This window comes from Bombina bombina, chromosome 10 (genome assembly GCF_027579735.1).
Source record: "Bombina bombina isolate aBomBom1 chromosome 10, aBomBom1.pri, whole genome shotgun sequence".
Classification (NCBI taxonomy): domain Eukaryota; kingdom Metazoa; phylum Chordata; class Amphibia; order Anura; family Bombinatoridae; genus Bombina; species Bombina bombina.
This window is the reverse complement of record NC_069508.1, coordinates 219,575,365-219,603,017: the sequence shown is the minus strand read 5'-3', so window position 1 is coordinate 219,603,017 and position 27,653 is coordinate 219,575,365. Positions and strand designations below refer to the sequence as shown.

The following is a 27,653-nucleotide window of genomic DNA, read 5'->3' as shown; positions in this document are numbered from 1 at the left end:
CACGGATTCATCCATACTTGTGGGATATTCTCCTTCCTTACAGGAAGTGGCAAAGAGAGCACCCACAGCAGAGCTGTCTATATAGCTCCTCCCTTAGCTCCACCCCCCAGTCATTCGACCGAAGGCTAGGAAGAAAAAGGAGAAACTATATGGTGCAGAGGTGACTGATATTTTTTTTTTTTTAAATAAAAATATACTGCCTGTCTTAAATAAACAGGGCGGGCCCTGGACTCAATACATCACAAGAGAAATAAATTTATCAGGTAAGCATTAATTGTGTTTTCTCTTGAAAGATGTATCGAGTCCACGGATTCATCCATACTTGTGGGATACCAATACCAAAGCTTTAGGACACGGATGAAGGGAGGGACAAGACAGGTACCTTAAACGGAAGGCACCACTGCTTGTAGAACCTTTCTCCCAAAAATAGCCTCCGAAGAAGCAAAAGTATCTAATTTGTAAAATTTGGAAAAAGTATGAAGCGAAAACCAAGTCGACGCCTTACAAATCTGTTCAACAGAAGCCTCATTTTAAAAAGCCCATGTGGAAGCCACTGCTCTAGTAGAATGAGCAGTAATTCTTTCAGGAGGCTGCTGGCCAGCAGTCTCATAAGCCAAACGGATGATGCTTTTCAGCCAAAAGGAAAGAGAGGTAGCCGTAGCCTTTTGACCTCTCCGTTTACCAGAATAAACAACAAACAATGAAGATGTTTGACGGAAATCTTTAGTTGCTTGTAAGTAGAACTTTAAAGCACGAATCACATCAAGATTGTGCAACAGACATTCCTTCTTCGATGAAGGATTAGGACACAGTGAATGAACAACAATTTCCTGATTAATATTCCTATTAGAAACAACCTTAGAAAGGAATCCAGGTTTGGTACGCAAAACCACCTTATCTGCATGGAAAACAAGGTAAGGTGAGTCACACTGTAAAGCAGATAACTCAGAAACTCTTCGAGCCGAAGAGATAGCTACTAAAAACAAAACTTTCCAAGATAGAAGCATAGGTTCAAACGGAACCCCTTGAAGAACTTTAAGAACTAAGTTTAGGCTCCATGGCGGAGCAATAGGTTTAAATACAGGCTTGATCCTGACCAAGGCCTGACTAAACGCTTGAACGTCTGGGACGTCTGGGACATCTGCCAGACGTTTGTGTAAAAGAACAGACAAGGCAGATATTTGTCCTTTTAAAGAACTAGCTGATAATCCCTTCTCCAATCCTTCTTGGAGAAAAGACAATATTCTAGGAATCCTAATCTTACTCCATGAGTAACCCTTGGATTCACACCAATAAAGATATTTGCGCCAAATCTTATGATAGATTTTCCTGGTGACAGGCTTTCTAGCTTGAATCAGGGTATCAAACCACGCTTTGATAGAATCAGGCGTTCAATCTCCAAACAGTCAGACGCAGAGAAATTAGATTTGGATGTTTGAATGGACCTTGGATTAGAAGGTCCTGCTTCATTGGCAGAGTCCACGGTGGAACCGATGACATGTCCACTAGGTCTGCATACCAAGTCCTGCGTGGCCACGCAGGTGCTATCAGAATCACCGAAGCTCTCTCCTGCTTGATTCTGGCAACCAGACGTGGAAGGAGAGGAAACGGTGGAAATACATAGGCCAGACTGAAGGACCAGGGCACTGCTAGAGCATCTATCAGTACCGCCTGGGGATCCCGGGACCTGGACCCGTAACGAGGAAGTTTGTCATTCTGACGGGACGCCATCAGATCCAATTCTGGTGTGCCCCATAGCCGAGTCAGCTGGGCAAATACCTCCGGATGGAGCTCCCACTCCCTCGGATGAAAAGTCTGACGACTTAAGAAATCCGCCTCCCAGTTCTCTACCCCTGGGATATGGATTGCTGAGAGATGGCAAGAGTGATCCTCCGCCCATTGGATTATTTTGGTTACCTCTATCATCGCTAGAGAACTCTGTGTTCCTCCTTGATGATTGATATAAGCTACAGTCGTGATGTTGTCCGACTGAAATCTGATGAATTTGGCCGCAGCTAGCTGAGGCCACGCCTGAAGCGCATTGAATATCGCTCTCAGTTCTAGAATGTTTATCAGGAGTAGAGTTTCCTCCCAAGACCATAAGCCCTGTGCTTTCAGGGAGTTCCAGACTGCACCCCAGCCTAGCAGGCTGGCATCTGTCGTTACTATGAGCCACTCTGGCCTGCGGAAACACATTCCCTGAGACAGGTGGTCCTGAGACAACCACCAGAGAAGAGAATCTCTGGTCTCCTGGTCCAGATGCAGTTGAGGAGATAAATCTGCATAATCCTCATTCCACTGTTTGAGCATGCATAGTTGCAGTGGTCTGAGGTGTAGGCGGGCAAAAGGAACTATGTCCATTGCCGCTACCATGAGTCAGATTACCTCCATACACTGAGCCACTGATGGCTGAGGAATGAAATGAAGAGCTCAGCAAGTGGTTAAGAGTTTTGATTTTCTGACCTCCGTCATAAATATTTTCATTTCTACCGAGTCTATCAGAGTCCCTAGGAAGGAAACTCTTGTGAGAGGGAAGAGAAAACTCTTTTTTATGTTCACCTTCCACCCGTGAGATCTCAGAAAAGCCAACACGATTTCCGTGTGAGATTTGGCTAGCTGGAAAGTTGACGCCTGAATTAAGATGTCTAGATAAGGCGCCACTGCTATGCCCGCGGTCTTAGAACCGCCAAAAGGGACCCTATCACCTTTGTGAAAATTCTGGGAGCCGTAGCCAACCCGAAGGGAAGGGCCACGAACTGGTAATGCCTGTCCAGAAAGGCGAATCTGAGGAATTGATGCTGATCTCTGTGAATAGGGATGTGTAGATACGCATCCTTTAAGTCCACGGTAGTCATATATTGACCCTACTGGATCAACGGTAGAATAGTCCGAATAGTCTCCATCTTGAATGATGGTACTCTGAGGAATTTGTTTAGAATTTTGAGATCCAAGATTGGTCTGAAAGTTCCCTCTTTTTTGGGAACCACAAACCGGTTTGAGTAAAAACCTAGCCCTTGTTCCGCTTTTGGAACTGGGCGGATTACTCCCATGGTATGTAGGTCTTCTACACAGCGTAAGATCTCTCTTTGTCTGGTTTGCAGACAATTGAGAAATGTGAAATCTCCCCCTTGGGGGGGGAGTCTTTGAAGTCCAGAAGATATCCCTGGGACACTATTTCTAAGGCCCACGAATAGTGAACATCTCTTGCCCAAGCCTGAGTGAAGAGAGAGTCTGCCCCCTACTAGATCCGGTCCTGGATCGGGGGCTACCCCTTCATGCTGTCTTAGAGGCAGCTGCAGGCTTCTTGGCCTGTTTACCCTTGTTCCACGCCTGGTTAGGTCTCCAGACTGACTTGGATTGGGCAAAATTCCCCTCTTGGTTTGCAGCAGGGGAAGCTGAAGCAGGACCACCCTTGAAGTTCCGAAAGGAACGAAAATGATTTTGTTTGGTCCTTATTTTATTTGTTTTATCCTGAGGAAGGGCATGGCCTTTCCCTCCAGTGATGTCAGAAATAATCTCTTTCAGTTCAGGCCCAAATAGGGTCTTTCCTTTGAAAGGGATGTTCAAAAGTTTAGATTTTGATGACACATCAGCAGACCAGGACTTAAGCCATAACGCCGTGCGTGCTAAAATGGCAAAGCCTGAATTCTTTGCCGCTAATTTAGCCAGTTGAAAAGCGGCATCTGTAATGAAAGAATTAGCCAGCTTAAGGGCCTTAATTCTATCCATAATATCCTCTAATGGAGTCTCCATCTGAAGAGCCTCTTCTAGAGCCTCAAACCAGAAAGCAGCTGCAGTAGTTACAGGAACAATGCACGCAATAGGTTGGAGAAGAAAACCTTGATGAACAAAAATTTTCTTCAGGACACCATCTAATTTTTTATCTATAGGATCTTTGAAAGCACAACTGTCTTCGATAGGTATAGTTGTACGCTTAGAAAGAGTAGAAATAGCTCCCTCCACCTTAGGAACCGTCTGCCACGAGTCCCGCATGGTGTCAGATATGGGAAACATTTTCTTAAAAACAGGAGGGGGAGCAAACAGAATTCCTGGTCTATCCCACTCATTAGTAACAATATTCACAATCCTCTTAGGGACTGGAAAAACATCAGTGTAAACAGGAACCTCTAAGTATTTGTCCATGTTACACAATTTCTCTGGGACCACTATAGGGTCACAATCATCTAGAGTCGCTAATACCTCCCTGAGCAATAAGCGGAGGTGTTCAAGCTTAAATTTAAAGGCCGTCATATCAGAATCTGTCTGAGGGAGCGTCTTTCCTGAATCAGAAATCTCTCCCTCAGATAACAAATCCCTTAGCGCGAAAATAGGCCCCTCCCACCTCACTCAATGTTATGGGGCCTAAAAGAAACACAACAGAGTGTTTCTTAAACTAGCCATGTGGGTTAATAACCCTTAAACAAGCCACAATGACCCCTTAAAGTCCCTCATAAAACGTTATATTTGCAATAAAAAAAAAAACAAAAAAAAACAAACGTTTTTTCCTATCAGTGTCACCAGTAACTAATGAGCCCTTTATGCAAGCTGGGATTCCTACTAAGTGTCTGAATACAGCTTACCCTTCCCTCATGGGGATATTGCCAGCCTTTTCTAGAATTATCACAGTCTGTCTAGAAAAAAATAGACTGAACATACCTCAATGCAGTTTAGCTTGCAAACCGTTCCCCCAACTGAAGTTTTCCTGTACTCTTCAGCCCTTGTGAGAACAGCAGTGGATCTTAGTTACAAAGTGCTAAGATCATCATCCTCCTTGCAGAAATCTTCATCCCTTTTCTGCCAGAGAATAAATAGTACACACCGGTACCATTTAAAATAAAGTTTTGCTTGAGAAAATAAAAACTAACATTTTTGTCAGCACCCTCACTTTACCCTTCCTAGTACTTAGAGTAGACAAAGAGAATGACTGGGGGGTGGAGCTAAGGGAGGAGCTATACAGACAGCTCTGCAGTGGGTGCTCTCTTTGCCACTTCCTGTAAGGAAGGAGAATATCCCACAAGTATGGATGAATCCGTGGACTCGATACATCTTAAAAGAGAAATCCCTGGCTTCTCCCATTCCTGTGAAATAATCTCTGTCACACGGTCTGGGACAGGAAAAACTTCCACAGAGGAAGGAACATCATAGTATTTACTAGACTTCTTAGGGTTGACAACGACAGAAGTATTGGAGTCCTACAAAGTAGCCAATACCTCCTTTAACAGTACACAAAGGTGTTCAAGCTTAAATCTGAAGTTTACTTCTTCAGTATCAGATGAAGGAATAATACTGTCTGAATCTGAGATTTCACCCTCAGAGGCTACCGACGTATCCTCCTCATCAGACTATAATGCCGCAGATACCGCAGAAGATACCTGTGCAGCAAAGTCTGCAGGCAAATAAACTCATACAGGAGGCTGAGAGGAACTGCAGGGCAATGTATGTGACGCCATAGAGGCTTGGGACGTTTGAGGAGAAAGTAGTAAGAAGTGAATACAGCGCCAACAAGAGGCCAAGGGATAAATATACTCACAGAGAGATAAAAGAAGATTATTTAATGAACCATGTTAAAAAGCATCAGTAATAAAAGACTATATATATAAAAAATGTAAAAAGCACATATAAATAAAATTACAAATACAGGAATATCTTACAGAAGCGGCTCAAAGGGCCAAAGCTGATAATTACAATAAAAACAGAGGTAATAACAGGTGATCAGTGTGAGTGGTACACCAGAATAAGAGTGTATACTGATAAAACAGAATTAGCCTAAGTGCAACTGTAGCAAGTGCATCAAGCAAAAAACTAATAAACAATAATACAAACAATAGTGTTCAAAATTAGTGTTACAAAAATAGTGTTCCAAAAAATAGAAAAATGCACTGCAGTGCAAAAAAAGGGGGGTAGCAAAATAATTGTATAGATACGATCAAGTAGTGAGTGAGTGCAAATGGATATAAAAATGCTAGCTACTTAATCCAGTGAGGTTAAGATATAATTAAATAAAATACACAATATGCAATAACATAAAAAATAAAATACACAATATGCAATAACATAAAAAATAAAATATAAAATATAATCCAAAAAAGTGTTCAAAAAGTTGATCAACAAATGTTAGTGAAGAACAAAAATAAGTCAATCAAAACTAAAAAATGGAAAAAAAGGGTGATGAAAAGCAAGGTGAAAGTGAGGAAATTGATTCCTTCCAATGTTAGTTACTTTAACAGATCCAAATTCCTGAGTGTGGTTGCTGAAGTAGCTGATTGGATCCTATCACCTGTCAGCTGCTCCTATGGTATCCTAAAAAGTGTCCCAATATGTCAACGCGTTTCTGCCCTCAAAAAAGGGCCTTTCTCAAGACTGAGTCTTGAGAAAGGCCCTTTTTTGAGGGCAGAAACGCGTCGAGTCTTGAGAAAGGCCCTTTTTTGAGGGCAGAAACGCGTTGACATATTGGGACACTTTTTAGGATACCATAGGAGCAGCTGACAGGTGCTAGGATCCAATCAGCTACTTCAGCAACCACACTCAGGAATTTGGATCTGTTAAAGTAACTAACATTGGAAGGAATCAATTTCCTCACTTTCACCTTGCTTTTCATCACCCTTTTTTTCCATTTTTTAGTTTTGATTGACTTATTTTTGTTCTTCACTAACATTTGTTGATCAACTTTTTGAACACTTTTTTGGATTATATTTTATATTTTATTTTTTATGTTATTGCATATTGTGTATTTTATTTTTTATGTTATTGCATATTGTGTATTTTATTTAATTATATCTTAACCTCACTGGATTAAGTAGCTAGCATTTTTATATCCATTTGCACTCACTCACTACTTGATCGTATCTATACAATTATTTTGCTACCCCCCTTTTTTTGCACTGCAGTGCATTTTTCTATTTTTTGGAACACTATTTTTGTAACACTAATTTTGAACACTATTGTTTGTATTATTGTTTATTAGTTTTTTGCTTGATGCACTTGCTACAGTTGCACTTAGGCTAATTCTGTTTTATCAGTATACACTCTTATTCTGGTGTACCACTCACACTGATCACCTGTTATTACCTCTGTTTTTATTGTAATTATCAGCTTTGGCCCTTTGAGCCGCTTCTGTAAGATATTCCTGTATTTGTAATTTTATTTATATGTGCTTTTTACATTTTTTATATATAGTCTTTTATTACTGATGCTTTTTAACATGGTTCCTTAAATAATCTTCTTTTATCTCTCTGTGAGTATATTTATCCCTTGGCCTCTTGTTGGCGCTGTATTCACTTCTTACTACTTGTGCATATTTTTTGGAGGTTGGTTAGGATCTCTGTTTGGATACAGCTTGGGGATTACCTTAGCGCTTGTACACACACCCTTTTTCACGTTTGAGGAGAAAGCTGTGGCATTGCCTGAACAGCATCATCCTGAGAGACATTGGGCTTAGAGAGCAACAATTTATCTTTAAACTAAAGTGTTCTAGCTAACCATGCAGCACAGAATTGCATAGGCAAAACAATTTGTGCCTCAAGGCATAACAAGCATTTGTCAAGAGACACAGAGTCTTGGTCCATGTCCATAATACTAAATAAAAAATTCCCCAAATTGTAGAAATTTTTTAAATACTCTGTTAATTTACATTTTTTTAATACCACAGCTACTTAACGTTATGCAAAAATTCTTTAAAATAAATAAACCAATCGGGCCCCCTACACCTCAGACAGACTGAGGTGCCTTACCGTAACACTTATACACAATTTGGATGCCAAAAGTCTCTAAAATGATCATATAGTAGATCGACACTGAAGAGACTAAAATTCAATGACGCCGCTCTGTGAATATCCGACAGCAGAGAGAAGTCACATGACTGGCAGAAAGAAGTCACATGACCGTCAGAGAGAGGAAACTACGCAGCAAGTAAAAGGTGCACGTTTCCCTCTGCCTACAACACCGGAGCTTAACTTACACAAACGCTCAAGCAGTCTGTCAGTTAGCCTGTTCTAGCTAAGCAAGCAAAGAAAACCAATTGCCAAATGTTAAGTTTATACATAAATCCCAAAGCCCAAAGAGGAAAAACGTCCCAATAAAGGGAAGATTAACCCCTAGTCTCAACATACATAATGTGCCTGCTCACATTTTAAAAATGTCCCCATCTACTGCATATGACATATTCTTCTGATGTGCAAGTCTCCAAGACCTAGAAGACAAAAGCACTTACCTGCAGTCTAGCTGTCCGGCAGGAAAATGGCTCACAAGGCGTGAAAGGACACAAACTCCTTAAAGAGACCTGTAGAAAAAGAAAGAACAGAGCAACCAACTCTGGCTTTCTGTGCCATGGGCAGCAATACAAAGCAAGGACTACCTCACAACTTCCTAACTGCTTAAAAGCCATCACTACTCTACTGAAGAGATTGACGTGGACTCTGCTAAACCCAAATCCTTGCTTGCAGGGAAAAGTACTCGAAAAAAGGAATGAATTTCTTCAGACACCAAACTTCACCTCCTCCATTGACAGAGGCAAAGATAATGACTGGGGATTATGGGTAGGGGAGTGAAAAACAGCTTTGCTGTGGTGCTCTTTGCGTCCTCCTGCTGGCCAGGAGTGATATTCCCACTAATAATTGAATGACGTTGTGGACTCTCCATATCTTAGGAAAGAGAAATCGATTTTAAGATTATAATCCAAAGGTTATTTGCCATGAAATAAGGATTTGTTCTTTATTATATAGGAAGATGCTGTATATTCATGGCTGTAATGTTTAATTATTTTGGTAAATTAATTCCATTAATCCATTCACAATGTCAGCTTTCCCAGAGGCCTCTGTAAGGTTATTTGGGGCATTTTGAATTTGATTTTGAATTTGTGACGCAGAAATAACTGTTATAAAATAAACATAGAAAGCCTTAAATGAACCTAAACCCAATAGTTTTGTGTCATGATTCAGATAGAGGATACCATTTTCAGATTTATTTATTTCATTTTCTTGATATCCTTTGCTGAAGGAAAATAATGCTTTACTGTGAGCTAGCTGAACACATTGGGTGAGCCAATGACAAGAAGCTAGCTAACAATGCATTGCCCCTGAGCCTACCTATGCATGCTTTTAAACAATGGAGACCTAGAAAACAAAGCATATTAGATAAGAGAAGTAAATTGGAAAGTTGTTAAAGTTGCATGTCATATCTGTATCATGAAAGTTTAAAGGACAGTTCACTGTAAAATTGTTGTTCCCTGAATGTGTTCCCCATGACTTGTTATGCCAACTGTAGTGTATAAAATGTATAAGAAATTGCTAATTTTTGCAAAACAAATAGCTGGATTTACTCTTTGAAACCAAAGCCCATCAAAATAGGCTAAAGCTTGCAGGCAGATCATATCTTGTTATCTTATAACTCAAATGCTTCCCTTTCTTATCTCTGTCTCTAAACAAAACTTAGAAAGAACAATTGAAAATGATAATCTTAGAGCGTTATCTCTTCCACCTCCCACTGTGAGTGTAATTTATTCCGCTGGCTGTGTTTACATAGTTTCTCAATAGCCTATACCTAGGTATAGAAACATTCAGTATAGGTAGGGATGCTACAGGCTAAATCAGCTATTTCAAATGCCAACATAAAGGCTAAGGAGCAATTTGTAAACAATTTAATACACTCCAGTAGGGAAAATAGATCATTATGAACAAATTAAAGGAAAGAAATTTTTGGGGTAAACTGTCCCTTTATACATTTGACTTTACTGTCCCTTTAATGCCATTGTTCCCCTGAAAATCTCTGAACACAGAATACCTTACTAAGTTTCAAGAAGATTGTTTGGAGTGTAAATAATCTGAACAAGGACCTAAGTGTGAGGAGGGAGGAGCAAGCAGAACAAATGAAATATGATATATTGTTTTAGTTAAATAAAACTATTTAATGATTATTTTAAAAATACTACTACAAATAAAGCTGAAAAGTTGGTCAAATATGATAAACCTATTAAAATGAAGGAGAGTTCACCTCCCAATAAATACATTCATATTAATTATCTATGTATATCTAATGATATATAGCCAAATCAGTAAATGTCTGATATAACTGGAAAAAAAAAAAATATTCTTACCTGATAATTTCATTTCCATCTGTATGGGAAGAGTCCACAGCTGCATTCCTTACTTGTGGGAAATACTGAACCTGGCCACCAGGAGGAGGCAAAGACACCCCAGCCAAAGGCTTAAATACCTCTCCCACTTCCTCATAACCCCAGTCATTCTGCCGAGGGAACAAAGAACAGTAGGAGAAATATCAGGGTGAAAAAGGTGCCAGAAGAAAAAAATCTCAAATTTAGGGTGGCCCTTTGGAGATCACGGGCAGGAGCTGTTGACTCTTCCCATACAGATGGAAATGAAATTATCAGGTAAGCATAATTTATGTTTTCCATCTTAATATGGGAAGAGTCCACAGCTGCATTCCTTACTTGTGGGAAACATATACCCAAGCTCTAGAGTACACGGAATGCTAACGGGAGGGAAAAAAGAGGCGGTGTGCTGTAAGTCAACAAGATCTGAGGGCCTGTTATGGAACATTTTTTGGGCAGGAGGTACATGGGCTTAAGGATACCCAGAGACTGCATGGAAATGTGGAATTTTATATGCTGGACACCCCATGTACTTTCATAACTCTGTCTTATGTCCATGTCACCCTGTATCCATAAATACAGGATGGGTACAGGGTGTGAGTGCCACTTGTGGGAGCAATTGTGACTCTATAAATCAAGTGGGCATAAAGGACTTAATAGATAATAAGAGCTGCTTTTATATTTTCTTATAAGAGGTGTTTTATTTGCGTTTCAGACCCGATTGTGTCTCAGGAGTCTGTCTGGGTAAATCAATTGTGTTCCTGTGTGATTATGTTAACTAGACTGCCCAAAATGTTAATCTGTTTTACCTATGAATAGACAATTGTTAGAGGTTTGATGTATTGTTTGTATGTTTGCTTTACTGTTTAACCAATTCCCTCTGTAACCTGAAGCTCTGTGACTCTGGAATGCCAGGGTGTATAAATCTGTGTGCTGCTTTTCAATAGTGTTCATTTTTGTGTCCCCTCCATAACTTTAGACTGCGGTCAAAGGGAGATACCAGGAGCTATTGCTTTTGATAAAGGGATGTCCAGGACAAGGGAAGTGTTCTGACGGAGGTACTCTTTCGGGGTACCAGGGGGTCCGTCACAAGCGGACCCTAATCTGAGGGCACCACAGCCTGCAAAACCATTCTCCCGAAGGCTGCTTCAGCAGAAGCAAAACATCAAACTTGTAAAATTATGGAAAAAGTATGTAAGGAGAACTAGGTAGCCGCCTTGCAAATCTGATCCATAGGGGCCTCATTTTTGAAGGCCCAAGAGGAAACCACAGCTCTCGTAAAATGAGCGGTAATCCTCAGAGGAGGCTTATGTCCCGCTGATTCTATGTTAAAGGGATGACACTCCTCAGACAAAAAAAATAAGAAAATCAAAGAGACCCTCTGACCCCTACGCTTCCCGGAAAAGAGAACAAACTGTGAAAGAGGTTTGTCTAAATTCCTTCATGGCCCGAAGAAGAACTTCAAGGCAAAAACCAAATCCAGAAATACATTATAAATGTTCATTCGACGAAGAAGGATTAGGACATAAGAAAGGAACCATAATATCTAGATTGATGTTGCGAATCGACCCAACCTTAGGAAGAAAACCCAACTTGGTTCGTAGAACAACCTTATTGGCGTGAAAAGCCAGATAAGGAGGGACGCATTGCAAGGCAGCAATCAGATACTCTGCGCGCAAAAGCAATAGCCAGCAGAAAGGAACCTTCCAAGACAACAATTTAATGTCTACTTAATGCATTGGCTCCAACGGAGCCCGTTGCAAAACCTTAAGGACAAGATTAAAACTCCCAGGAGGAGCCTTAGATCTAAACACAGGTCTGATCCCAGCAGAGCCTTAACAAGTGGCTGCACATCTGGAAGCTCTGCAAACCTCTTGTGCAGTAACACAGACAGGGCCAAAAACTGTCCCTTCAGGGGACTTGCAGAAAAGCCCCTTCTCCAATTCATCCTGGAGAACAGAATAAGTAGGTTCTCCACACCTTATGATAGATGAGACGAGCAACCAGCTTACGAGCTTGAATTAGAGTGTAAATAACTCTCTCAGAAAACCCTCTCTTGGCTAGGACTAAGCGTTCAATCTCCACGCAGTCAGCCTCAGAGAATCTAGACATTGATGAACAAAGAGACCTTGGTTAGCAGATCCCTGCGACAAGGTAACTTCCACGGAGGAGATGATGACATCCCCACTAGATCCACGAACCATATCCTTTGCGGTCAAGACGCAGCAGTCAGTATCATTGACGCCTGCTTGACTCAAGCCACTACACTAAAGGTCGGAAAGGATAAATTAGATTGTACCTCCAAGGCACTGCTAATACATTAGTTAGCGCCGCCTAAGGATCCCTGTACCTCGACCTCTATCTGGGTAGCTTGGAATTGAGACATTATAAGATCTTCCTCTTGCAAATCTCTGCAAACACTCGGGATGGAGAGACCATTCTCCCGGATGAAAGGATTGTCTGCTGAGAAAATCCGCTTCCCAGTTGTCCAAACCCAGAATGTGGATCGCTGACAGCGAACAAATGCGGGTCTCCATCACACCAGAATCTGAGATACTTCCCTCAAAACTAGGGAGCTTCTCATTCTCCCCTGATGGTTGATGTAAGCCACCGAGGATATATTGTTGGATTAGAATCTGATTAACTGGGACGAACCCAGCAGAGGCCAAGCATTCAGAGCATTGTATATTGCCCCAAGATCCAAAATGAGATCAGGAGGGAGCTTTACTTCCTGAGACCAGAGGTCCTGTGCCTTCCTGGCACCCCAAACAGCTCCCCATTCTGACAGACTCGCAACCGTAGTCACAATCACCCAGGATGGTCTTGAAACGGACGTCCCTCAGGACAAGTGATCCGGACAAAACCACCAAGAGAGCGATTCTCCCGATTGGTTGTCCAGAAAAATCGCTGTTCCACTAGTTCAGAATGCACAGTTGCAACAGTCTGAGGTGAAACCTGGCAAAGGAAATGATGTCCAATCTGGACACCATGAGACCAATCACCTCCATATACCGAGCCACAGATGGCCTTAAGGAGATCTGGAGGGCAAGACATGTTGAAGCTAGCTTGCAACGTCTCTGGTCTGTTAGAAATATTCTCATGTCTATGGAGCCTATTATAGTACCCTCGAATTTTACCTTGGTACTTGACACAAGAGAATTCTCTCTAGATTATCTGCCATCCCAGGGTGCCTGAAGAAGACAGAGGAGATATTCCGAATGGTCCACTCTTTGAAAAATGTATTTAGCTAGACCAAACAGAAGGGCAATAAACTGGAAGTGCTGGTCCAGTAATGCAAACCTTAGGAACTGGAAGTGGTCCTTGAGGATTGGTACGAGAAGGGAGCATCATTCAGATATATCGTGGTCATGAACTACTACTCTCAAACGAGGGGAAGAATGGATCTTATTGTCTCCATCTTAAACGAGGGGACATTTAAAAACCTGCTTAAGCACTTTAGGTCCAGAATCGGATGGAAAGTTCCCTCCTTCTTAGGGACCATGCAAAGGTTTGAATAGTATCCCAAACCTCTCATTACGATAGGCACCGGGAAAATAACTCCTAGAGGACAGATCCCATACACACCCCAGAAAGGCTTCCCTCCATTCTGGTCAGGAAGACAAGAGGAATCTGCCTTTGGGTGGCTGAGACTTTAAACATATCTTGTAACCCTGAGCTATGACCTCCAGGACCCATGGATCCTGCACGTCCCTGAACCAAGCAACTGAAAAGAGCGACATACTGCCCCTACACGATCCAGAAGAGGACCGGGACTGCCCATTCATGCCGACATAGACTCGGCGGGCTTCTTTGATTTATTCCAGGACTGAGCCGGCTTCCAAGAACTCTTGGTTTGCTCTGGCTTAGTGGAGGACTGCTGACATGGGCTTCATCGGAACGAAAAGAATGAAAAGCGTCCCTTAGATTAGTTCATATACTCTTGCGGTAGGAGGGCACCCTTGCCCCCTGTGACCGTGGAGATAATTTGAGTCCAGGCCTGGACCAGACAAAATAATTCCCTTAAAGGGAGAGAAGAAGTCTAGATTTAGAAGTCATATCCGCAGACCATGACTTCAGCCAGAGTCCGACGGGCCTGAACAGAAAAAGCTGAAGCCATAGCATTCAAGCGAATAAACTTTTTTATACTAACTCTGGTGAGAAGTCTATGTTTGTGCAAGACAGCAAAGATAAAAGAATTAACAACCCTCAAGGCCGTAAATCTTTTCTGAGTAATGTCGAAGGGATCCTCCACCCCGATCAAATCCAATAAGGAGTCACACCAGAAGATAGTTTCTCCAGTACCCGTGGCAACAGCCGCTGCCGGTTGAAACAAATATCCCGCCTATTGAAACATTTTTCTTAACAGAGTTTCCATCTTTTATCCATGGGCTCTTCAAACGAATTACTATCCTCAAGCGGAATAGTAGTACTTTATCAAGGGTGAAGATAATGCCATCCCATTTAGGGACGGAACCTCACAACTCCATTGAGAGTCCAGGACCGGGGACAATTTGTTAAAGGGAGAAGAGGGGGAAAAGGAATCCAATCCTGTCCCATTTATTCTTAATATTGTTTGCCATCTAATAGGAGCAGGGAAGGATAAGGTACCACCCGGTCCTCAAACTTTATCCAATTTAGGAATTAAAGGTTCATCAGGCAATTTGGCCTCTGGAACCTTTGAATTCACCAAAAACTTCTTTTAGAAGAAAGCGCAAATCCCTAAACTAAAAAGTGGTTCCTCCGCAGCCAGAAGTTTTAGAGGCAGCAGACTCCGACCCAGAATGTTCATACTCTGAAGTCTCAGAAAGAACGCCATCCTCGGATAACCCTCAGTTAAATCCAATAAATTATCTGATGTACTCTGGGAAGGAGTGCAATATGTAATCTTTCACTTGCGCTTAGCAGGGCGAGGTAAAGCATTAAAGGCCGCAGACACCACCGTCTGAACTGCGCAGTAACGTCTGGTGAAAAAAAGGCCCCCTCCAGATGGAGGATCAGCAATGCTACGGGAAAACTGCATGTGTAGAGATATCAGAATGTAGGGTACGCACCTCACTAGACGACAACTCCTCAGAGGTGGACGGCTCTGTGGTATCAAACATGTTTGATATCACATTATCAAGGAATATGGAACATAATTGAGAGGGCGGAACTAAGGCCTCCTCACCATATAAAAAAGATTTACTCATTAGGAATAGAGGGAGTGCCCTCTAAAGTAACAGAATCCTCCATCCCTAGTGCAATAACCGGAGAATTAGAGAAATAAAACATCTTATTTTATTGCAAAAAATGGCACCCTTATACCCCAATGGCTGGGGTACTCACCACCTCCTATGACCCAGACAGAACAGAGATTTATGACTCCTCTCTGATAGACACCCGGTCAGGAAAAAGGGAATGAATCACATGGTGCACAATGCAGGACCTTCCCTGCTATGAGCCAAGCTTGTAAGCTGCATGGCTCTCAAAGTGAAAGTGAAACCTGTATATTCCATAACAGCCTATGAGCCCATAACATCTCACACATAAAAGCAGCATGAAATCAAATAAACATATAAGATTATTCCCCCCTGTTCAATAATCCGCCTAAGGAGACATTAACCCTTGATTCTATACAGATAAAAGGAGTCACACTGTGACCCTGTCTTCTTGCGTTATCATACATGCATATAATATGAAATGATCTTACCAGAATCTACATTGTGGAACAGGAACACGGCCCTTCAAGTGTAACAGATAGTAGCATCGCTTCTGACATGGACTTGAGTGAAGAAAGCAGGCAGCGAAACTCGTCAATGCGGATTGCCTATGGAGCTGTTAATATGAGTCAGGATGGTTTCGCAGAAAGACTCTCCCTGCCTCTCCGGACTCTAAATTTCATCCATGCTCTCAGAGGCTGACAGGACTACTTAAAACTCCAGTCCCATCTCGAAGAGTACTACCCTCCATAAGAGACTACTCCGAAATCTTCTAACACTTCTCTGCCAACCTCCTGTGACGAAAGGCAAAAAATGAATGGGGTTATGAGGAAGTAGGGGAGGTATTTAAGCCTTTGGCTGTGGTGTCTTTGCCTCCTCCTGGTAGTCAGGTTCAGTATTTCCCATAAGTAAGGAATGCAGCTGTGGACTCTTCCCATATTAAAATGGAAACATAAATGATGCTTACCTGATAATTTAATTTCCTTCTGTATGAGGAGAGTCCACAGCATCATTCCTTACTGTTGGGAAATACTGAACCTAGCCACCAGGAGGAGGCAAAGACATCCCAGCCAAAGGCTTAAAAACTCCCCCTACTTCCCTCATATCCCAGTCATTCTGCCAAGGGAACAAGGAACAGTAGGAGAAATATCAGGGTATAAATCGTGACGGAAGAGAAAAACTAATTTTGGTCCACCCATCGGAGTATACGGACGGGACAGTGGACTCTCCTGATACAGAAGGAAATTAAATTAATAGGTAAGCATAATTTATGTTCTCCTTCTTAAAATGAGGAGAGTCCACGGCATGATTCCTTACTGTTGGGAAAACTATACCCAAGCTCTAGAGGACACTGAATGATAACGGGAGGGGTAAAGGAAATGCGGACCATAATCTCAGGGCATCACAGCCTGTAAAACCTTTCTCCCAAAAGCTGCTTCAGCCGAAGTAAAAACGTCAAATTTATAGAATTTTGAAAAAGTATAGCCAGTAGCCGCCTTACAAATCTGATCCATAGAGGCCTCGTTCTTAAAGGCCCAAGAGGAAGCCACCACTCTAGTGGAATAAGCCGTAATCCTCTGAGGAGGTTTAAGTCCTGCTGACTCGTAAGCTAAGCCTATAACACTCCTCAACCAAAAAGATAAGGAAGTTGAAGAAGCCTTCAGACCCTTACGCTTCCCAAAATAGATAAACTAGGAAGAAGTTTGCCTAAAATCCTTAGTAGCATGAAGATAAAACTTAAAACTTCAAAGCTCGAACCACATCCAGATTATGAAGTAAACGTTCCTTTCGAAGGAGGAGGATTAGGACATAAGGAAGGAACCACATTCTCCTGATTGATGTTACGATCAGACACCACCTCAGGTAGAAAACCCAAGCGGGTACGAAGGACAGCCTTATCAGTGTGGAACACCAGATAAGTAGGTTCACATTGCAAGGCAGCCATTTCAAAAACTCTGCGTGCTGACGCAATAACCTAAAGAAAAGAACCTTCCAGGACAACATTTTGATGTCAACCGAATGCACAGGCTCACACGGAGCCCGTTGTAAAAACTTATCAAGATTCAAGCTCCAAGGTGGAGCGTTAGATCTTAACAAAGGTCTGATCCTAATCAGAGCCTTAAGAAAAGATTGCAGGTCAGGAAGCTCTGCGAGCCTCTTGTGCAGCAAAACAAAAAGGGCCGAAATCTGTCCCCTCAGGGAACTGGCAGAAAGGCCATTCTCCAGATCCTCTTGGAGAAAGGAAAGAATTCTGGCAGCCTTGACCTTATGCCAGGCTAAACCATGCTCTTCACACGAGAATAAGTAAGCTCTCCACATCTTATGACAGATGCGACGAGTAACAGGCTTACGAGCCTGAATGAGTGTCAATAACCCTCTCAGAGAAACCTCTCTTGGCTAAGACCAAGCGTTCAAGCTCCATGCAGTCAGCCTCAGAGAATCTAGATTTTGATGAACAAAAGGACCCTGTTCCAGTAGATCCCTGTGACAAGGTAACTTCCACGGAGGAGATGAGGACATCCCCACCAGGTCCGCAAACCACATCCTTCATGGCCATGATGGAGCAATCAGTATCACTGAGGCCTGCTCCTGCTTGATGTGGGCCACTACACGAAGGAAGAAGTGGTAACAGCGAAAACATGTAAATTAGATTGAACCTCGAAGGCACTGCTAATGCATCTATTAGCTCCGCCCTAAGGATCCCTGGACCGTTAATTCACATGTAATTGTTTAATATGTTGAGCCTTATGGCTTCTCACAATTGCTCAATAACTCTGTTTTATATACCCCAGATTCAATATAGTACTGTCTTAGTATCAGTTATGACATCAGCCCAACGATCTATTATGCAAATATTGGTTTCTATACTTTGTTGGCGTTTTTAGTCAAGGTTTTAACTTTTGTACCTGTGTTGTGTATCAGAGTTTCCATCTAGTGTAGTCTATAATAACTTGTACGATATACCATCTGACTCTCAATATATTTTCATCAATTAATGCTTAGCTCAATCATAAACCATAACATCCATCATTTAACAAGCAGAATGAAGTAATTTTAATAACCGTTAAATCAAAGGTAGATTCGTCTCAGACCCGCATAAAAATATATATTAGTTCAGCTGCTCTCTATCTCTCTCTTGGACCCAAATGTTAGTAGTAGAGATAGGGTTAATCCCTTTGCTCTTATTGGTAGCCAATTGTTAATGTATACAGCTACTGCAATTATATAGGGGGGTTAGTATTATCCCATTAGTGGTTCATATCGATTTCTAGAGTAGTTATATACAATATAGCTTATTACTGACCGCTCATAGAAATAACCGCTTTCAATCAGTAACAAATAGTAACAATATTATTCAAGGCTCCACATTTGTATGTTCTGGTAAATAGATCCTTATCATAGTACCAGTAAATTATTAAGACTACAGTGAAGAAGGTAGCTTAAGGCTTATTTCCTAATTTTACAATATACTTAATAAAAGTTATGTTTTAATTTAGTTTCACAAGTGCACTATCACACGCTGTTCAAACTAGATTTGATCTGAAAGTCATAAGCCCTGAGTGCTATAGTGTGTATTCTTATTAAGAGTAAGCCTCTCCTTACTCCTATTAGTAGTATCAATTGTCTAAATACACTAGCACCCTTACCCTATATGAAATAAGAACACAGAATGTCTCTGTTAACTTAAGGGTTACTATTAAGGTTTAGTGTTAACCTAAAAAATAGTAGTGCCATTGGTCTTTTTTTTGCCATGAGATCTATTTCCGGCTTACCCCACCTGTTGCAAATCTCCACAAACACTTTGGGATGGAGAGATAATTCCCCCGGATGAAAGGATCGTCTGCGGAGGAAATCCACTTCCCAGTTGTCCACACCCGGAATGTGGATCGTTGACAGTGAGCAGTTGTGGGCCTCCGCCCACTCCAAAATCAGAGATATTTCCCTCATTGCTAGGGAGCTCCTCATTTCCCTCTGATGGTTGATGTAAGCCACCGAGGTTATGTTGTCTTATGGGAATCTGATAAACTAGGACGAACCCAAAAAGGACAAGCCTTCAGAGCATTGAAGATCGCTCGAAGTTCCAAAATGTTCATCGGGAGGAGGGATTTCTCTCAAGTCCACAGGCCCTGTGCCTTCCTGGCACCCGAAACAGCTCCCCATCCTGATAGACTTGCGTCCGTAGTCACAATTTCCAAGGATAGTCTCAAGAAGAATGTTCCTTGGGACAGGTTATCTGGACAGAGCCACCAGGAGAGCGATTCTCTCGACTGGATGACCAGAGAAATCTGTTGAGACAGATCCGAATGATCGCCGTTCCACTGTCTCAGCATGCACAGCTGAAGTGTTCTGAGATGGAATCTGGCCAAAGGAATGAAGTACATGCTGGACACCATGAGACCAATCACCTCCATACACCGAGCCACAGAGGGCCTTAAGGAGGTCTGGAGGGAAGACAAGGGGAAGTTTGTAACGTCTCTGGTCTGTAAGGAATATCCTCATGGAAATGGAGTCTATCATAGTACCCAGGAATTCCACCCTGTTACTAGGAATAAGATAACTCTTTTCTAAGTTAATCTTCCATCCATGAGATCGAAGAAGAAACAGAAGAGATTTCGAATGGTCTTCTGCCAGACGACAGGATGGTGCTTGAACCAGAATATCATCCAAGTATGGAGCTACTGCTACCTCTGGTTCTGGCCACTGCAAGCAGAGTCCCTAGATCCTTCGTAAAAAGTCTTGGAGCAGTAGCTAGAAAAAACAGAAGTGCAATAAACTGGAAGTGCTGGTCCAGGAACACAAAACTTAGGAACTTGAAGTGTTCATTGTTTACTGGAATGTGAAGGTAAGCATACTTCAAGATCTATAGTGGTCATGAACTGTCCTTCCTGAACTAAAGGAAGGATGGACCTTATTGTCTCCATCTTGAACGAGGGCACAGATAGAAATTTGTCTAAGCACTTTAGGTCCAGGCGGAAAGTCTCCTCCTTCTTTGAGGCCACAAAAAGGTTTGAATAGTACCCCAGACCATTTCTGCGAGAGGTACCGGGACAATGACTCCTAGGGACGAGAGATCCCTCATGCACCCCAGAAAGGATTCTCTCTTTTCTGGCCTTGAAGACAGGTTTGAGAGGAGGAATCTGCCCCTGGGTGGATGAGATTTGTATCCCTGATCAATGACCTCCAGGACCCACAGGTCTTGCACGTCCTCAAAGCAAGCATCTGAAAAGAGCGTCAGTCTGCTCCCTACAAGATCCAGAGCTGGATTGGGGGCCGCCCCTTCATGCCGACTTTGTCTCGGCAGGCTTCTTGCTCTGCTTGGATTTATTCCAGGACTGAGCCAGGTTCCAAGGGCTGCTAACGTTGGGATTTATTCGAACGAAAGGAACTAAAATTAGGATCTTGTCCCTTAGGTTTGTTCTTCTTATCCTGCGGTAAAAAGGCACCTTTGCTTCCAGTAACCATGGAGGTAATTGAGTCCAGGCCTGGACCAAATAGAATCTTTCCCTTAAATGGTAGGGAAAGAAGTATTGACTTAGAAGTCATGTCCGCAGACCAGGACTTCAGCCAGAGTGCCCTACGGGCTTTAACAGAAAAACCTAAAGCCTTAGCATTTAGGCAAATAATTTGCATCACAAATAAAAGAATTAGCCACCCTTAAAGCCTTAATTCTTTCCTGGATCACGTCGAGGGGACCCTCCACCTTGATCAACTCAGATAAGGAGTTGGACCAGTAGGTAGCCGCTCCAGTAACCGCAGCAACAGCCGCTGCCGGTTGAAACAAATATCCCGTATGTTGAAACATCTTTCTTAACAGAGTTCTATCTTCTTATCCATGGGCTCTTAAAAAGGCGAACTATCCTCAAGCGGGATAGTAGTGCGTTTAGTAAGTGTGGAGATAGCGCCATTCACCTTGGGGATGGAACCCCACAACTCTAATAAAGAGTCCGGGATCGCAAACAATTTCTTAAAGGAAGAAGGGGAAAATTAAGAACCAATCCTTTCCCATTCATTCTTAATAATGTTCGCCATCTTTACCGGAATTGGGAAAGTTTGTGGTACAACCCTGTCCTCGTAGACCTTATCTAATTTAAGAATCAAAGGTTCCTCAGGCAATGTGGGCTCTGGAACCTTTAACGTAGCCAAAACTTCCTTCAACAGAAAGCGTAAATGTTCAATCCTAAATTTAAAGTCTGGTTCCTCCGCAGATGGAGGTTTAGAGGCAGCAGATTCCGACCCAGAAAGAGAACCCTCGGAAGTATCAGAGGTGCCTTCATCATCGGATAATCTTGTATCAGATTAATCCAATAAGTTAGTAGATGACCCCTGGAAAGGATAGCAATATTTGACCTTTCGATTGCGCTTAGCAGGGCGAGGTAAAGCACTAAAGGCCGCAGAGACTGCAGTTTGTAACTGCTCAGTAAAGTCTGGCGGTTAAAGGCCCCCTCCAGATTGATGATTAGGAATGCTACGGGAAGCTGCATGTGTATTAGGAGATGACTGTAGGGTGTGCACCTCACGGGATGGAGACTCCTCAGAGGTGGACAGCTCAGTGGTATCAAACATATTAACCTTCTTTGACATGGTTACTTAATCAAGCCATGTGGAACATAGTTGAGCTGGGGGGTATACCGCGGCCTCTTCACAATATAGGACTGCCCCTGCAATACTAGTAAAAAAGCGTGCCAAGCCTTTCAGGCTGCGCAGCTCCCAAAACGAAAGTAAAAAACCTGTACATTCCAATATCTGCCTGAGCCTCTCACACATGTCGCAGCATAATAAAAAAATATATGTGATTAATCCCCACTGTTCAATAACCCCCTTCAGGAGATATTAACCCTTGATTCCATACAGATAAAAACATAAATTATGCTTACCTGATAATTTCCTTTTCTTCTGATGGAAAGAGTTTACAACTGCATTAATTACTTTTGGGAAATAAGAACCTGGCCACCAGGAGGAGGAAGACACACCCCAGCCAAAGCCATAAATAATCCTCCCACTCCCCTCATCCCCCAGTCATTCTGCCGAGGAACAAGGAACAGTAGAAGAAATATCAGGGTGAAAGGTGCCAGAAGAATAAAAGGACGCCCCACATAAGTTACGGGTGGGGAGCTGTGGACTCTTTCCATCAGAAGAAAAGGAAATTATCAGGTAAGCATAATTTATGTTTTTCTTCTTAAATGGAAAGAGTCCACAGCTGCATTCATTACTATTGGGAAAACAATACCCAAGCTATAGAGGACATTGAATGCCAAGACGGGAGGGTACAATAGGTGGCCCATACTGAGGGCACCAGGCCTGAACCTCTACCAAATAAAAAAAAACTCGCTTTGTTCGAAGCCGAGAACATTTTGAAAGGAAAAGCCCCAAGGACACTGACTCGCAGCTAGTCCAGAAGCCAAACTAGAGACCGCAAAACAGACTCGACTGAGCCAACAGTCCACGTGGAGACACCATCGCCCAACAGACGGTCCCCAACCAAGTCACCCCCCACTAATGAAGGGAACATCAGCCAAAACCCCCAAGGGGACAAGGCAAGGAGAACCGAGGAAACCGAAAGGTCCCCTCCAAAAAAGAACACCTCCAATAGTGAGCCCAAATCACAAAGACCCAAAGGGGCCCAAACAGGAAAGGAGGCCACCCCTATACCAGCGAAACACGGGATAAACCCGGGCACAGAGACAGAAAAGACTTCTCTCCAACATCTTGCAAGAACTGAATGCAACCAAAAAAGGCAAAGTCCTCCAAGCATTGGAACAGAGATTATCAAGTATTTAACAACACAAAAATGTGGGAGAGACCCAGTCGGAAACCCCAAGTTGAAGAACCCAGAATCCATAACAGGACGACACAGAGGGTACTTGCGAGGAGGAAGAAGCAGTTAAGCAGGAAGCAAACTGCAAAAGCAGCCCTCAGACAGATGGCACGCTCCAGGCAACCTAAGCCGCCAGACCCACACACAGGTCACTAAAAAAAAGCGGACACAAAACTTCAATCGAGGCCCCCGGAGAAGGAGAGTATACATTCAGATCTCAAAGGAAGAGGAAACTCCCTCCTAAAAGCAAAGGAGCAAGTTGAAAAGGAAATCCATACCTTAGCAGACTGAGCTAACAAGATAGACTCAACAAGTTAGCACATCCAGAGGAGACTGCGACCTGAACGCAGCGCCTTAGACCGCTTGGCCATCGTGACCTGCAGACGCCCACTCAGCTGGACCAACCCAGCTTCACGGATCCCTAACCAGGGAACAGAAGAATACCGAAATCGGTACAGGAACGAGCGTAAGAATAGCACAGCCATCCCCAGAGTACAGGTACAACCCGACCCTGAAACAGATGACAGGACCATAGACCTAAGGATCTAACAAAAAAAGGCCCCACAAGTCTGACTTGGCGCCAGCAAGGCCATAGGGGAACCCATCCCCCCCTTTCTGCCTCCCAACCAGGAGAAGCCTCAAGAAAAGAACTCCATCTCCATAGGTAGGAGAATATCCCCTAAAGAAAAGGGATGAGGCCAGAAAGGCAACAACTGTCCTCAAGGCTTGAAGCCACCGGGTAATGGGAAGATAAATCCCCAATACGAATGTCCTAGTAAAGGATCCCCCTACAAGTGGCTTGCCAAGCAGAGATACAGCCAACCCATTCGCCTGGAGAGCAGGGAATCCACTGGTTACACTGGCAAGCTTACCAAGGGAATGCAACCGTAAGGCGCACCAGAAATGGACATCCAGCGCCAGCAGCTGGATATGAACCAACAACCCTTTTGTGCTACTACTCCAAATTCCCTTTTTTCTTGCGTATGAACCAACAACCCTTGAGGCGCAAGTCACAAAGCTAACCCTAGAGCACCTGGGCTGCTCTGTTGCAAAGAGTAATAAATACTCCGAAAACCTGGCCATCATGACCAGGTCAGATAGATGGAGCAAGGACATAGCCCAAGTTCCCACTACGATGGAACACCCCGACCCGCCCTGAGATCCAAGACTCAAAAACAACCCAAGAAGGGTCAGGAAAAAGGCCCGAAGCCTTAGCAATCGGAAGTCTCATGAAGAAAAACAGGTCCAGGCACCTAATAGTTCGGGCAAGGTTGCCTGTTTTTCAAAAAGCCAGACACCAGGGATATGAATGCATATCCAGAGAATACGGATAGCGAAAGAACTCGAAAGCCCAGACCAAAGGAAAGCACTACCCCTAGCCAAGTCCAACGCTTTAAGGAGCAAGGCCAGAAGTCCTATGAAGAGACTTCTCAAAGCCTCAGGACAACATAAGGGATACCTCGAGGGCCAAAAAAAAAAAAAAACTTCTAGCAGGGCTAGTCTCCCCATCACCTCCACACCAGCAGAGGACACAGGGAAGATACTAGGCCTTCCCAGCTTCAGGAAACCACCAAGCTAAACAAAGTTCCCACAGGGATCAACCATCACCTAGAATACAGATCCCTAAAAGGAGATCCAACTCACACTGGGACAATGGAAGCAGACTCAAACATACAGTACACGTCAAGAGTAAGAGCTGTATCTAGATGCACTATAAATAGTGTCTGTGCACACCTGCAAGGTGCCAAGAGCTGCACTGGTTTCAAACTGAAAACCCTCCGCAGGCTAGACAGCCTAATCTGATACAAGCTGTTGGATCAGACCCAGAAGGGCAATCCAGAGCCCTAAAAACGAAGGCCAAACTGCTAAAACTGTGGCAATGGGTTCACTAAGCCCTCCAACCCTCCACCGCATGGGGGAGAAAACACTATGTTCTGAAAATATCAGATGTCAGATAGAGTGACGCAGTGTAAAAAAAAACTCCCCTGACCCGGTCATCTGACTGAAGGCTATAAGAAATGAAAGAGTCCTACTTGCCCTACGGACCCCCAGGTCCTCCTGAATGCTTAGTTGAACATGAAAACCAATGATAACCTGGGCACTCTGCACTTCTACTGTACCAGCCAAGCAGACACAGTGCCACGTGTCTGAATAGCCACCAAGACCGAACAAACCCAACAGGACCAGCCTGCACTTAGGGTCCTAACCGGCAAGTTACAAAATTCTCCCTCATTAAAACAAAAAAAAACAGACATTATAACATAGGACTAACATGTCCAAAACAACTTCCGAAGAAAAACAAAAAGAGTATCGATCCCAGAAGGATCCCGAAGGAAACAAAACCAAATAAAAGATATCCCATCTGATACAAATAAAATATAAGGCAACCCAGAGGTTAACGCCCAAAAAGACACAGGCCTGCCTGCAGGACCAGCCAAACGGAGCCCTATCTTTCAAAAAACTGGGAAAGATTTTAATAAAATGTAAATCAGGAGATTGCCTCATCCCCACATCTCTAATGAGGTGCACCATTTGAATTAGCAGACTGAAAATCCCCAAGGCGGAAGGCCCAGGACAATAGGGCACGAGCACATTCTCAAATAAACGGCTGGACTCTGCAGACGAACAATCGCCAACATTATGTGGAAGCAAAAACGTGCTGCAACCTCCGAGGGAAACACGCCACCCTGCATGGAGGAAGCAGAAACTGGGTTACCCGCATGTGTAGAAGTATGAATTGGTAGGGAACTCGCCTCGGGGAGGACAGGACCCTCAGAGGCGGATGGCTCAGCTGTCATTTGATTCCCCGAGCCCGAGGAACCAGGCGCTCTAAAATGGCATACGGAACAAAACTCGTTGATATGTGTCAACGAGGCCAGTCCGGATTCGTCACCGGACACAGAACCTGAAATCAAAATAGTCTCAGTATCAGAATCCTCCATAACTGAATCTGAAATTAGCACAGTCACAGCATCAGAAATCTCCATAACTGGATAGAGGAAATATAAATATAGACTAAAGTAGTAAAACAAAAACGGCACCTGACACTCACAATCTCCTATGACCAGACTCTTGCGGACTAAAAAATTTTCTTCGCCACACGGTCGGGAATGCGGAAATGGAAAACTGAACGGAACCATGCCCGAACACAAGGTGAACCGTAGAGTAAAAAAAAAGCGCCCAACCAAAAGGCTGCGTCACTTCCAAAGGCCTCAAAGTTCCAAACCAGAAGCCCAAAAACATCACATATAAGCAGGTTGAATCACATAAACACGATTATAAACACCCTCAGGAGATATTAACCCTCTATTCCAAGATACTGAAAGAGACTCACTGAGACCCTCATGATATTAGTTAGACCTGCAAGGTGGTAGCCTCTCGGGAAAACATTCATATTACAGTACATTGATGAAGTAAAATGAAACAATCTTACTGGAATCTACGCCGTGGAACAGGAACACGGCCTTTCAAGTGTGACGGATAGTAGCATTGCCTCCGCCACAGACTTGAGAGAAGCAGGCAGCGGAGTGAAGATCGACAACTCTGATTGCTTAAGGAGCTGTTAACATGAGTCGGGAAGGTTTCGCAGAAAGACTCTCGCCGCATCTCCGAACTTTCATCCAAGCCCTCACTGAGAGACTGACAGGACTACTTAAAACTCCTGTCCCATGCCAAAGATTACTACGCTCCATAGGAGACAAAAAACAAATTAAAAATTCTGACACTTCTCTGCCAACCTCCTGGGACGCAAGGCAAAGAATGACTGGGGAATGAGGGGAGGAGTATTTAAGCCTTTGGCTAAGGTGTCTTTGCCTCCTCCTGGTGGCCAGGTTCTTATTTCCCGAAAAGTAATGAATGCAGTTGTGGTGTCAGGAATCAGACAGACGAGAAGTGCAAAAATAATCACACCTTTATATATAGCAAAAAATAATAAAAAGTCCACAAGTCAAATAACAAGCCAGGAGTCAAAACCAGATCTGGTAGTCAGACAAGCAGAGTCAGGAGCCAAAGCGAACAGTCAGATGAGCCGGACTCAGCAACAAATAAAACAGCAGAGTCAGGAACAAGCCAGGGATCAGGAACGACGTCAGCCAGCCAGGTAATACACAGGAACTCTCACAAACAGGTCTGAGACAACGCAAAGGCAACGCATACTGAACAGAGGCCCTTTAAATAATAAGTGATGACATCACAATTTTGAGACTGCATCCTGTCTCACACGGATGATGCACAGCAGTCTGGCCATAAAAGGAAGTGCAGGAAATGAGCAGCATCCCCCACAATGCACCATAATCAGGAAGAGAGGTGAGTAAAATGGCTGCCAGCAGCACTGGGCAAACAAAACAGGGAAAAAACCCTGATATGTGGACTCTTTCCATTTAAGAAGAAAAGGAGCCACACTGTGACCCTGTCTTGCATTATCATATGTGTAAAAAAATAAATAAATATGAAACGATCTTACCGCAATCTATGCCGTGGAAACACAGCCTCTCAAGTTTGACAGTCTTGTAGCATCGCTCCTGACATGGACTTG

At 43.2% G+C, this 27,653-nt stretch overlaps 1 protein-coding gene across 4 annotated transcripts in view; it reads right to left on the bottom strand.

Moving 5' to 3' along the window:
- MIER1 (MIER1 transcriptional regulator) overlaps positions 1-27,653 on the bottom strand; it is a 670,836-nt gene that overhangs the window by 341,330 nt on the left and 301,853 nt on the right. The gene's annotated exons all lie outside the window — the stretch shown is intronic.